At 41.9% G+C, this 13778-nt stretch overlaps 1 long non-coding RNA gene and 1 pseudogene across 1 annotated transcript; one reads left to right on the forward strand and one right to left on the reverse strand.

Moving 5' to 3' along the window:
- Positions 1 to 39: 39 nt before the first annotated feature.
- LOC125529404 lies at positions 40 to 4556 on the forward strand. The gene is made up of 4 exons (XR_007292619.1): positions 40 to 3027; positions 3109 to 3427; positions 3518 to 3620; positions 3847 to 4556. It is a non-coding gene; the product is annotated as an uncharacterized LOC125529404 (long non-coding RNA).
- Positions 4557 to 4662: 106 nt separating this feature from the next.
- LOC125529403 lies at positions 4663 to 13772 on the reverse strand (annotated as a pseudogene).
- Positions 13773 to 13778: the final 6 nt, after the last annotated feature.

Below are 13778 nucleotides of genomic sequence, written 5' to 3' on the forward strand. Positions count from 1 at the left end.
GCGCGGGGGGCGAGGGGTTGGAGGAGAAGGGGGAGGGAGGCCGGCGGCGGGCTAGGGTTGGCGCCGCCCGAGTCGCCCCTGCGGGAGTGACGCAGGGGCCGAGGGAACTCTTAATACTCCACTCTTGCCCACTGATTCGCTCCCCCAAAATGTAGGCATGCTCGTCCTTTTTCTATTTGTTCCTAGTCCGCTATACGTGATGTGAGCTTATGAAATAAATTGTTGATGCATGAACATTTTGTGTATGATATCATCTGGACATTGCTTTTTTGTCTCTTATTAAATAATAAGATTACTATCTCTCTTGCTAAAAAATTGTATTCTATACAAGTTTTATACACAGAATATTTATAAACCATGAGTTATTCCGCAATAGCTCGCTTCGCTCATTTCAGCATGTTATCTCTAAGCACCAGCAGACATCAAGTTGGATCCTCCTCTTGTCTCTAGAAACCTTTTTGATCCTGTGATACTTGTTGTTCTGTCCTAGGATGGTCATTCTTGTTGAGTGATAATCAGGGCAGCTCCAGTGTATAAATATATTGATTTGGTGATAAGATATAACGGGTGGGTTATATGATCGAGGAAAGGCGAATCTAAGCCCACTATGGAATGAACTCTGAACCCTTTTATTTGTATATAAAGGCGTTGCTTATTTATGTTCCAGTGTTTACAGTTGTGTTATGTGGTTTACATGAGGATGCCCTGGTCCTATAGCTATGCTCCCGGATTTGCTAGATTGATCAGTGGTGTTCATGCTAGGGCGATGATGATTAACCGTGGCTGAAATATGTGTGCCTTTGAGCAATCCAGGCACCTGTGAGTATCAAGTTGGATCCTCCCTCTTGTCTCTAGAATCCTTTTTGATTCTGTGATAGTTGTTGTTCTGTCCTTGGATGGTCATTCTTGTTAAGTGATAACCAGGACATCTCTACTGTATAAACAAATTGATCTAGTGATAAGAGATGACAAGGGTAGGTTATAAAATCGAGGAAATGCGGATCTAAGCCCACTATGCAATGAACCCTAGACCCTTTTTATTTGTATTTAAGGGTGTTGCTTATTTATGCTCCGGTGTTTATAGCCATCTTATGTAAATATTTCTTCTCTCTCGTACCTTTATTGCATATGAGTTGTCAATGTTCAAGAAATCGTTAACTGGTAGCTGCTCGGTTGGTTTATTAGTAGCGATTAATTGGTGAATTAGCCTATTAACTGGATTAATCGGTCGACCATTAATCAGAAGATTGAATATGAACTTGCCAACATATATCTAGATTTTTTTATGTATTATACCATACTCTCGTGCTCCCAGCTATGTAGTATACCAAACACATGCTGCCATACACATATGAAAAGCATAGAGAGAAGGTAAAATTATTATTCCTAGCTATTAAGGAGCGGCATGGGGCTGGAAGGGGTTACGGGCCAAAAATTTGGGCTTTGTTTGCCCACCCATTAATGGGCCATCAGGGATTAATCTGCATGACAATTGATTAATTGGTCTAACTTGCCAACTAATCGGCCTGACAAGTTAACACAATAAATATGTGTTATTCGATTCTGTCATGCTACGAGTAGCGATTAACTAGCCCATTAACAGATTAATCGGGTGAATTTTTGAACAGTGTGAGTTGTTCTTGATCTTTTATTTTTTTTGTTGGTCCTTGATTTAATTTGGGTAAGAGCGAGCTGCACTGTGTTATACTAGTAAAACTCGCTTCCATCAAGTTATCGGTTGAATGTCTTGTTTTAACTAGCTTAGCCCACGCGGCGACGCCGTGCTCGTCGATAAGTCACGACAATCTAGTAGCTAACATAATTTACAATTTCTAACCCCCCTGTATAACTGGTTGGATTAGTTATTATCTGCTCTACCATGACCAAATATTGTTTTTGAGCCATCATGGCTAGCTTTATTAAGATCAAATAATCGTTACATCGTCCATTAGTTTAGCTATGATGCAACCCGGGGGCTCCTCAGACTAGCTACTCGAAATCTTATTACAAAAGCAATACTGAGCTAGCTCATAAGCCGCTTGATTAGCGGACTAGAAACAATGTTTAACCTTCCCAATCCAAAACAATAAGGTGTGCATCAAGAGCGCTTTCTCATGAGAGCCACGTCCCTATTTTTTACTGTGACGGAGAAAGAAAACGAATGGGAGCAGAAAATGCGTCCCGGGATAACCCCCTCCGCCAGTTAAAAGTCCTTCCCTGCCTTCCCCACAAAGGCACCCTTCCGCTCGTCCTCCTCCTCGCCGCCGCTGACGCCACCACCACCTCTCCTTTCTATTCTCCTGCCACCGCCACCTCATCTTTCTTCCTCGCCTCTTTCCACACCCCTCATCTGCCATTCATTCTCTGCAGCCGGGTCTCCTCCTCTCTCCCGCGCGCCGGCGGGGATGGAGGGACAACGGCAGGGCGACCGGATGGGACGACGGCGGCTTAGTACATGTTGCAGTTGCCGCCGGCATCATAGGGGCTCGTTCTCGGGTAGTAAATCGTGTAATGTCATGGCATAAATCACAGAGACGTTCCTCTGTTCTTCCTGCCCTTCGAGTCCGCACTAGAAGCAGGGGTCCTCATCGATCGATCTTGTAAGCATCTGCCTTGCAGAATCAGAATCTTGTTACATATATATTCGTGTTCTTTCCTGGAATTTTTGTGGTGACTGAATAATATATGCAGTGAGGACGGAATTAGTCTCGGTTCTGTCAGGCATTAGTCATGGTGTTGTTGGGGTTCGTCGTCAGCTTCTCTTTCCCGGCATCGATGACGCCCAATGTATGATAAGAAACATCAAAAGGTTTTCATATTGGTATATTTTCTTCAAATTAACTTGGCATCATGATAATTAGATTGGTCATGTATGTATGCAGCTTCAGTGTGGCGTACAGCCTTGGAGTAGCAGCGGACAGCGGGGCTGCAAACGCCAGCTCCAATGGCATTGACAACAGCTTCCTGGGCAGTTTGTGGGCACCGTTATTCAGGAACAACAGTAGCACCTTAAATGCCACTTCAGGGGTACATTACATGCATACATGTAGAACTTTCTGAAATAATGCAGTTTGAAGTTTCTGAAGAAATTACACTACATGTTTGCAGATGCCTTAGCTTCTCCTCACCATCGTGACCACCCCTCCTCCTCGCACCAGATTGAGCAGCAGGCTGGGCAGAGCAGAGCGGAGCGAACGGGCCGTGCCAGAAGCAGCATAACACGGTTGCGGGCGGAGAGGGCGAGGCTGAGTCGCTGGACTACGGCCTCGTGGAGGAGGAAATCCAGGGCTCGGGTTTCATCTACATGGTCGACTGCTCAGGTGCTGTGCCGCGGGTCAGTGCTTAGATGCTCTTCAACGCCTTCGTCTTTATTGTCTCCTACACCTTTGGCTACACGCTCGGCCAACATGACGGCCCATGCAGCAAGGTAACTACTACCATTCATGCTTGCGCTTATATTAATTCTGAATTTCATTCGTGCTTGTGCTTGTATTAATTCTGAATTATTTTAGTCCAGTTCGAGGCCGACCGCAGACATTGACGGCATCCTTCGACATCTGATTCGACCACTGCTCCCTCGTCGACTATGACGACGGGCTCATCGACATCACAGTCTCCAGGTTGTTCCCTTTTCTGTTGTTTGTCGCTGTTACTAAATCACTCACATGCTTGCTTTCTCTAAACAAATTTCGCTAATTACATTGGATCATTGTGCTGTATTGATGAAAAGAATTTTGTGTATGTATATGTGATTGCATTTTTTGTTTGATTGATATTATTATGGTTACTCACAATGTACACTGGGCGATTAAACTAATATCCATATGTCTTGCATTAATATTGTAGTTCTTGATCACAAAACTTGTGAGGAAAGACCATGGTAAATGAAGAGACAACATTACACTGGATTTTATCTTTGTGAGGTCTGTAGCAATATGGTCATTGATGCAACAAACAAGGGAACAAGTCCAGGTTTATCAATCATAGTTGTGAACCAAACACAGAGATGCAGAAATGGTTAGTTCTATTGTACTTCTTATTTTATATCCATGCTGATGACCATGATATTTGCTACTGGTCTCATGTTATTTCGGGACTGTAGATGGAGAGACCAGAGTTGGAATGTTTGCTCTTCTTGATATGGAGAGAGGGGAGAAGCTGACAGATAATCAATTCAGAAACGCAGCAAATGCTAGTTAACATCCAAAAGAGGAAAATAGAGGGGGAAAACAGGCCACATCTTTAAAAAGGTGCACAACAAAACCATTTATCATGCGCAGAAACTAAACACTACATCAGCTAGATTTCAAGTCTTGCATGCACAAAAGTAATTAACAAGCTAACCATCTATGTAAACTAGAATGCCATCAGCCACAAAATTCAAAGGAGGTAAATGCAGCTCCCTCCACATTTTCACATCCGGGCTTGGGACCGGCAAAGGCAGTGTTAAACCACACCAATCATCATTCAAGCATACAGGCCACACCATCAAGCAAATGCAACATTCACACACACAGAGAGTCAAGCACACACAGAGTCACACAAACAGAGAGTCAAGCACACACAGAGTCACACAAACAGAGAGTCAAGCACAAACACAATCAAGCCACACACAGTCAAGCCACACACACAGAGTCAAGCACACACAGAGTCACACAAACAGAGAGTCAAGCACACACAGAGTCACACAAACAGAGAGTCAAGCACAAACACAATCAAGCCACACACAGTCACACACAGTCAAGCCACACACACAGAGTCAAGCCACACACAGTCACACACACACAGAATGGAGCACTTGCACACAAGAAACATACATAGATAGGGGCACAAACAGAAAGCACATGCAAGACCGAAGTAAACTCAAAAAGCTATAAAGAATTTCCAGAACTTGGATGAGTAAACTGATTTCTCTAGAGGAGCGAGGGTGATCCAGATCTTCGTTCCTGCAAATAGGAAGCTAGTTAGAGGCTGATTAACTGATTATCTTCATCAATACCCACAAGTTTGTAGGCATAGAGACACATGCTTATTTATTTAGAATTTGGTTTGTAATTCAAATATTATGAGTGTACGCATATGGACATAAAAGAAATGTTAATGCATTCTTGTTCCACTTACTAGAGAAAGCAAGGCATGTAACATCAGCAACATTCTTATAGAAATTCTGGATAAGGTAAGCCATGCGACTTGATCACACTGGATGCTTTGCCGTGGTCAAGAGCAACCTTCAACACTGATTCATTTCTAGTGCTAGTAGATTCAGCCTGCAGGGTAGAGAAAGAATGTCGGTACAAATCACGAGGCAAACCAAGCTTCTTACTTGTTGGGTCCAAATCAAGGAATTCTAGCTACCAAATAATTCAAGGTGGATGCAAGATGAAACCTCCAAACATCAGCCTCACTGGTGCACACCAGCTTATAAGCTCACGCATTGCGTTTATATTATACAGAATAAACACACCAGTCTACCACCAGTCAAGTTCGAAATAGTGTACTGATTAACCAAGCCTATGATGACTTGCCAACCAGTTTGAAAGTGAACTGCAGTCCAGTGTTTATTCCATCTGTAAGTAGAACATGATGCAAGCAAATACCCTACAAGCAGAATTAATCCACTGGACTGGTGTATGTAAAGCATCCACTTTTCACATATTGGGAATATGCACTAACGCCAACTGCCATTATTCCCTTTATGTTCAGAACAAGGACGTTGGTATTTATAGGTAGTTCCTATTTTTCATATTATACATACTGGGTCATGTATTCTAAAATTGAAAAGAACCACCAAAGAATGGTTAATGTAGCCAACAGATGAAAGGCAAGTTAACTCACCGGGTGATGTGGATCGGCAAGCATGGGAAAGAGGACTTTAACTATGAGTGATTGTCTTGCCTGCAGGAAGATAATGCAACAAATATGAGTTATAACAGTGGCACACTGCCAAACACCAGAGACAAGTCTTGGTCCAACATAAGCAATAATGTTTCTTATCGGGCAGAATTCTATAGTACTCCCTCCATCCCGAATTACTTATCTTAGAGTTGTCTGGATATGGATGTATTAGATACGTGGTAATACATGTTAATTAGTGAGTTTAGTTGAACACCACACTAAAAAGGTTACAAGGAAACAGGTTGTTCACATACTTCAAATGCACTTGTGAAGCTCCACTTCAATTGATTTGTTTTTAGATGAGGAATGGCATGGTGGGCCTGTACTTGGCAATTAGCCTGCAGATACTCGATACGGCATAATATATGAATCAGTTTCTATTAAACTACAAGATGAGATGAAGTGCCTATAAGAAGAAATACTCCTTTTCTCCTATCCAGATGAAATGATGACCGAAGCCTTAACTTTAATATCAGCCCGCACCTAGCAAATAGGTAGTGAACTATTTTCAAACTTAAGTGTCCCAGACTGATAATCAATCAATGGAAGACATAAATTGTTCCCCTGTAAACACTAACAAAAGGTTGGAAAATGAAAAGAAACAAAATACGCACCGGAGAGGAAGCAATAGACTCAAAGTGGATCATGGGTTCTCCCACGTATTTCATGGTTCGCTTGAAGTACAAATCCTGGTTGAAGACGTTCTCAACCTGTGAAACAATTCATGAAAATATATCACCAACTATGAAGAGAGAAAAGGCAGGAAGGAGTGAATTTGAATTAGATCCCATTAGAGTGCCAAGGATATACTTGTTGAGAACACATTTAGGGGCTGTTCGGAAGAATAGTATTTATCTGTAACATTTTATTAGTATTGAAGTCTGATTTGAACTACAAAAGGGAACCTATCAACAAATGCCCTCCCAAACAGGCATGTGTTTATCAAGAGAACATATAGACCTCCAAAATAAAGTTCACCTCAGCACAAATTCTGCCTACCGTTGAAATAGTCTCAACTGGATACAACCCACGGAGAGTCTCAGCACCAAGGAAATGGCATCACTACCTGAACAAAACAATTGTGATTCATGTTACAGCTTGTGTAGTTATAGTTTCTTTGGGTGCAGTAATGAGCAGCTGTACAGGATCACCAAAGTATAAGATATCTGCAAGAGGCAAAAACTAACCATCCAGCACCGCATTTGCCACATCAGTTGCATCTGCACGAGTAGGCCTTAGATTGTCCGTCATACTGTCCACAACACGAGTAACAGCAGCAGGTTTTCCAGCCATGTTGCACTTGTGCAGAGCAGACTTCTGAAATAAGAACACTTAAAGACGAACAAAGTAGTACTCAATAGAGAAAAATACATGTTAATTACTATCAACGTTAGGAATATTTCCAAAGTATGAAGTGCAAACAAACATGTGATATTCAACAAAATATCAATATAAAAAATTTCAATCTGTTGGGAAAGATGGCACTGTCAAGTAGTACACTCTAAATATCGACATAGAGTTACTTACTTGCCGCACATCTTCTGCATGCCTTGTATAAGAAAGAGAGGAAGTCAATCTTGTTTGGAGCACCCCATTTTTTCATAACCTGAAAGTGGCGCATGCCCATAAAGTCATATAATGGATTACAGCAAGGAGCTCCAGTTTCACGAAAAAAAATAACATGTAAAGTCTAGTCGCCAAGTTAATACAAGGAGCAAGAGAGATTCTTGGGAGGATTTCCTTACATCTTTATCCTCGTCAGACAACATGGGCATGTCGATATGGATCTGGGAGAAATGCAATGTGAAGGCATAATAATCACAAGAAAGTTCAGAAAAAATAATAGCGCCAGGTCTGTTACCTATGATCAGGAACTACCAACACCAAAATTAGATACCAATCAACAAACAACAATCAATCAATTGTAATAACCATGAACAAACAGCAGTCAATCGTGCCATATAAACATGTAATAATATCTCAAGGCAACAAACAGCAATCAATCGGCCTACATGGTTTGTACCTTCTCAAGGCAATCAATCAAACAACAAACAACAATCCATCTCAAGGCAACCAATCAAACAACAAACAACAATCCATCTCAAGGAAATCAATCAAACAACAATCAACAATCCATCTCAAGCCAATCAATCAAACAACAATCAACAATCCATCTCAAGCCAATCAATCAAACAACAAACAACAATCCATCTCAAGCCAATCAATCAAACAACAAACAACAATCCATCTCAAGCCAATCAATCAAACAACAAACAACAAACCATCTCAAGCCAATCAATCAAACAACACACAACAATCAATCGTGCCATATGGGAACATAAGCAAAGCATGATAACAATAAACAATTGAAAAGAACAGCATCAGAACAACCGTAACAGGCAAGAACAAGATTCTCTGCATCTAGGATGGGAACAAGAATCGTCAGAGGGCAACCAGAATATCAAGCGCATGCGTTTGAGATATGAAAATAACCAACGAACAACGCAGGTGATGGAACAGAAGGAACGATTTGACATTGCTCCAATTTCCGAACCAAGAACAGATCGTTCCTGTAACCGTCGCCCTGACACGAACACGAAAGGCAGGATCGTCAGATAACAGAAGCGCATGCACAAGTAAACGCAGGAACCATCGCTCCACCGTGAACACGAAACGCAGGAACAGAAGTTTCTCAAACAGACTTTAGTTCGCAAACCAGACCGACCGACCGCTCGCTCGCCCGCCCGCTTCCTCCCAGAGTCGCAGGGACGGAGACCCCCGACGAGACGGCCCCAAGAACACATGAGAGCATCAGGACGACAACGAGGACAAGCAAAATCATATCACAAGTGATTCTAAAGTGACGAGGAGGACGAGTAAATCAAACTAGATGTGATTTTCTATCTAAACGGGCGAATCTAGGACGAGCGAAATTAGTCGAACCAGACACACTTCAAGACAGATGAATCGAAAACGAGCAAAATGACAAATTAGACGCGATTCTTCTAATCTAAACGGACGAATCGAGTGGGGACGAGCAACATAAAGTCAGAGGCGAGGGGAGAGGGAATAGGGGACGAATTGCCTCACCAGCCGCGAGAGGAGGAGAGGCACGAACTGAGGACGAATTGCCTCACCAGACGCGAGAGGAGGAGAGGTAAGCCATTCATACCTAAAAAGTATATGTTTCAAGTTGGCAACATCGGTTGTCTCTCATCAGTTCCAAGTCGATGGCTAGCCTGAAATGACATGAGCAACTTAAAATGTGACATGATGTTTCTATTATTCTTGAAGCAAGAAAAGTAGCTTACATCATCGGTAGCACCAACAGTCATATTTACAAATGAAGATTCAGATGACCTGTTATTTAATAAGGCATCATATGAGTCAAAGCTACTTAGAAATCAGTTTATGATCATAACAGCATAAGTAATTATTCATATCTGTATATCAAAGTTATCAAGGAATCAAGGATTCAGTATAAAACAAGTCAGACAAACTGATCAAAATTCAAACTCTGGCCATTTGAAAGCATAGAAACTTACCAATGAGTTATAGTCCTGCAACTCCAATAAGTCACCTGGTTTTTCATCTTTGACTTTAGCTATAGGTGAGAAGAACTAAGAACAAATAGAAGTACACAAATGGAAGTAACAGTGTGTTTCGAAATTAGCAAGCATCCCACCCAGGGGGGAAATACATTTTAGCAAACCATAAACATAGAACAATTAAAAGAATACCTCTCTCAACATTGCTTGCCTATACATCCACCCATGGCTTACTTCTGTGTCCAGCAGCGTGTTGTGGACTCATACTTGGCCCAATCAGTCTTGTACATGTGAGCAATCTCAGGCACCAGAGGATCATTGGGGTTGGGGTCCGTCAGCAACGAACAGATTGACAGGAGGACCTGTTAACAGAGACGGGTAAATGTTAGAGAAACATAAATGAAGAATTTTTGTGAGATTAAGTTGCTGAAGGAACCAAGCTTATATCAGCAACAAGCTTTAAGCAAAAATGGAACAACCAAGTTAGGAATGCAGATGCTGCCGTTGATATGGTCAAAGCCAGGATCCACTATTCCTTGAGAATGTCAAGGCAAATGCTGCCGTTGTTGTTGATGAAAGAGACCTGAAATATGTTCATGTCTGAATGTCAGAAAAAAATAGATAAGATAGCAAGCAGCAGCAAACTAATTGTCTGAGGACCCTCAAGACATTTGTGTAACAGCAATTCCAATATCAATATGAACTCTTTTTTTACAAAGGTTGGCTCAGTACACCGGAAATTACCTTCTGGGGCTTGAAGGGATAATCTAGTGGGAAATGGATGTTCACCAAAAATAGACCACCGGTAAACGGGCTGTCTGAGGGTCCCATGATAGTGGCCTGCCAGTGGAACATGTCCTCACCTACAGGACCTGCCCGAATAAAAGGAAAGTAATACGGTATTACACAACAGTCAGACGAGCATATGTATGAAGCCAGTCAAGTATGAGTAAGAAACAAGTCGTATTTGCTAGAGATCAAATAGCGGCCAACTTTAGTTATGTGTGAACAAGTTCAGAATTAGGCATGAAATTATATTATCAAGGGTTATCCATCATATACACGTCCAGTACAATGATTAGAATAATTCAAAGTTCATTGATCTTAATTTCAAGAGGTTAGTGGAACCAACTGCTGTATTAAAAAACATCAAGTCACCCAGGAGGCCAGGACATCCACTGAAGCCACTTATTCTCCACAAAAACACAGAACACGAGGTTTACACACATTGTGAATGCTAAAGTTGCTTCAGTAATTATATTTCTTCCTGTATGCATTGATAGACCAAGGAAAACAGGTGACCATTACAACCTCACCTACTAAAACATAGGCCACTCTTGATTATTCTCTCTATTGGTTAGGATGGTACCATTCATGTTTCTCAAATCAGATTACACAACATTAACAATGCTAAAGTTGCTTCAGTAATTATATTTCTTCCAGTATGCATTGATAGACCAAGGAAAGGAGGTGATCATTGCAACCTACTAAAACAGAGGCCACTTTTGACAATTCTCTCTATTGATCAGGCTAGTACTGTTCGTATTTCTCAAATCAGATTTAAACAACATTACCAAAGATAAAGTTGCTTCAGTAATTATATTTATTTCGGTATGTGTTAATAGACTAAGGAAGACATGTGACCATTACCACCTCACCTCCTAAAACATAGTTCACTCTCAAAAATTCTCCCTATTGATTTGGTTGGTACTGTTTATGTTTCTTAAATAGTCTAGTCCATGCCTAACAGATTAGATTGGTACTGTTTATGTTTCTTAAATAGTGCTAGTCATGCCTGATTGTCCATATAAACTGTGAAGTCCTTGGCAATTTTAGTTTCTTTTGGTTATGGCACTTAAGATAGCATATAGTGCTACAGGGCGGTGCATGTTCTGCCCATGTGGTACTGACCGTAAACTATAATAAGGTTGGCATACTTTATAACCTGACAGAACAAAATCCAAGGGTTTTTTTAATGACTTGCTCATGTACAGTTCATAAGCAGTATTCTCCACCAATCAATCCAGCAAACCTAAAAGCACTGCGAGAGCACAGCTAAATAATCGACAACCAGGCCACGCCAACGGCGCGCTCATCCAGACGCAATACAATTCGGGGCAAGATCTAGACGGAATCAAACGGGGCAGAGGGGAAATCACCAGCACTGAGGTGGGAGGGTCCTTCTGCAGGTCCTTGAAATGAGACCATTTTGTTGGTCCATACTTTCTTACAAGATCAATAATTTTGTCATCTTCCTGTAGAAAAAATATCATAATCATAAATATAACTATAAAATGTGCAAAAGGTTTTTTTTTCGAGCAAAGTCAGGAGTGCAGTGCCAAACCTCTTGAGTCCAAGGACCTTTGATGAGTTCAGGGTTAAGAACCTTCTGCCATGGATGTAAGTATTGTACCTATGTCCTATCCAGAAAGAGCTCAGCTGCGTAGATAGATGCCGACAGAATATGTGAGCTCACCACACTTGCATATACAGAACATCATCCAAGCAAGTATGGCATTACTATATAACTAGCTAAAATGTGGGCTATGCATTCATAAGGTTACCATTACCAGCCATGAGATAAACATTTGTGTAAACTATAGGAACAAGTAAAATTCGAGAGGGATTATCATCGAAACACATACCAGGTTGATGAGCGATCCACGGCTTCAGTTAAAACACCAGAAGCACACCATCAGAACAACGATAATGAATCAAATTAGGCATCATGAAAACATCCATTCAAATATCAGGTGCCAATATCTAAACCAAAAGTTCTAGTAGCAAAATTTGGGTAAATAAACGCTTTGGGACTACAGGCATCAGCATCACAAAATGTAAAGAATGTAAATATACCTGGCACTATATGCCAACTCAACTCATCAGTGTCCTTAGCAACACAATAAATAGCAAATGTGATATGTCCAGATCAACATGTTTGTACCTTAAATACTTAGAAAAGCATTATTCCAAGGACTGAACAACAGTAATACCAAAAAGAGAATATGATATCCACATAAGACATAATCATAAAAAAGTTCAGAAAAAAGAATAGTGCTAGGTCTGTTACATATGATCAGGAACTGGCAAAACCAAAGTTAGATACCAATCGACAAACAACCATCAATCAATCAATCAATCAATTGTAATAACCATGAATAAACAGGAATCAATCGTGCCATATAATTAAGCATCTACCATCTCAAGGCAACAAACAGCAACAAACAACAATCAACAATCCTTCTCAAGGCAATCACTCAAACAACAATCAACAATCCATCTCAAGGCAATCAATCAATCAAGCAACAAACAACAATCCATCTCAGGGCAATCAGTCAAACAACAAACATCAATCCATCTCAGGGCAATCAATCGAACAGCAAACAACAATCAACCAATCGTGCCATATGGAAACATAAGCAAAGCATGATAACAATAAGCAACTGAAAAAAACAGCATCAGAACAACCGTAACAGACAAGAACATGATTCTCTGCATCTAGGATGGGAGCACAACACACACGCCTGCCGGTAGAACAAGAATGGACAGAGGGCAAGCAGAGTATCACAAGGGCGCATGAGTTTGAGATCTGAAAATAACGGACGGATAACGCAGGTGATGGAACAGAGGGAACGATTTGACACTGCTCCAATTTTGAAACCAGAACCCATCGTTCCTGCAACGGTCACCCCGACGCGAACACAAAACACAAGATAGTCAGATAACAGAAGCGCACACACAAGTTCTCAAACAGAAACGCTCCACCGCGAAAGCGAAACGCAGCACGGGAACTTGTTAGCTCGCAAACAAGACGGTGACCCAAACCGACAGACCGCTCGCTCGCTTCCTCCCAGAGTCGCAGCCGACAGGGCGGCCCCAAGAACACGCGATAGCATCAGGGCGACGGTGAGGACGAGCAGCATCATATCAGAAGCGCTTCTAAATGAGCGACGGCGAGGACGAGCAAGTCAAACCAGACGCGATTTCTAACTAAACGGACGGATTGAGGACGAGCAAAATCAATCAAATCAGACGCACTTCTTGAAAACAGACGAACCGAGGACGAGCAAAACTGAATCAAACAAATCAGACGCGATTCTTCTACTCTAAACGAACGAATCGAGCGAGGACGAGCAACATGGAATCAGAGGCGAGGCATGAATCGAGGACGAATCGCCTCACCAGACGCGCGAAGAGGAGAGGCTCTACACATTGGCTCGGAAGGGCGGGTTGATCCGAGGAAGACTGATCTTGAACAGAGCGGCGGCGGCGGAGGAGCGCGACAGGCGGAACTGCCGCCCCGACCAGGCGGCGACGGGCAGGTGCACGTCGATG

This window comes from Triticum urartu, unplaced genomic scaffold (assembly GCF_003073215.2).
Source record: "Triticum urartu cultivar G1812 unplaced genomic scaffold, Tu2.1 TuUngrouped_contig_5579, whole genome shotgun sequence".
Lineage (NCBI taxonomy): Eukaryota > Viridiplantae > Streptophyta > Magnoliopsida > Poales > Poaceae > Triticum > Triticum urartu.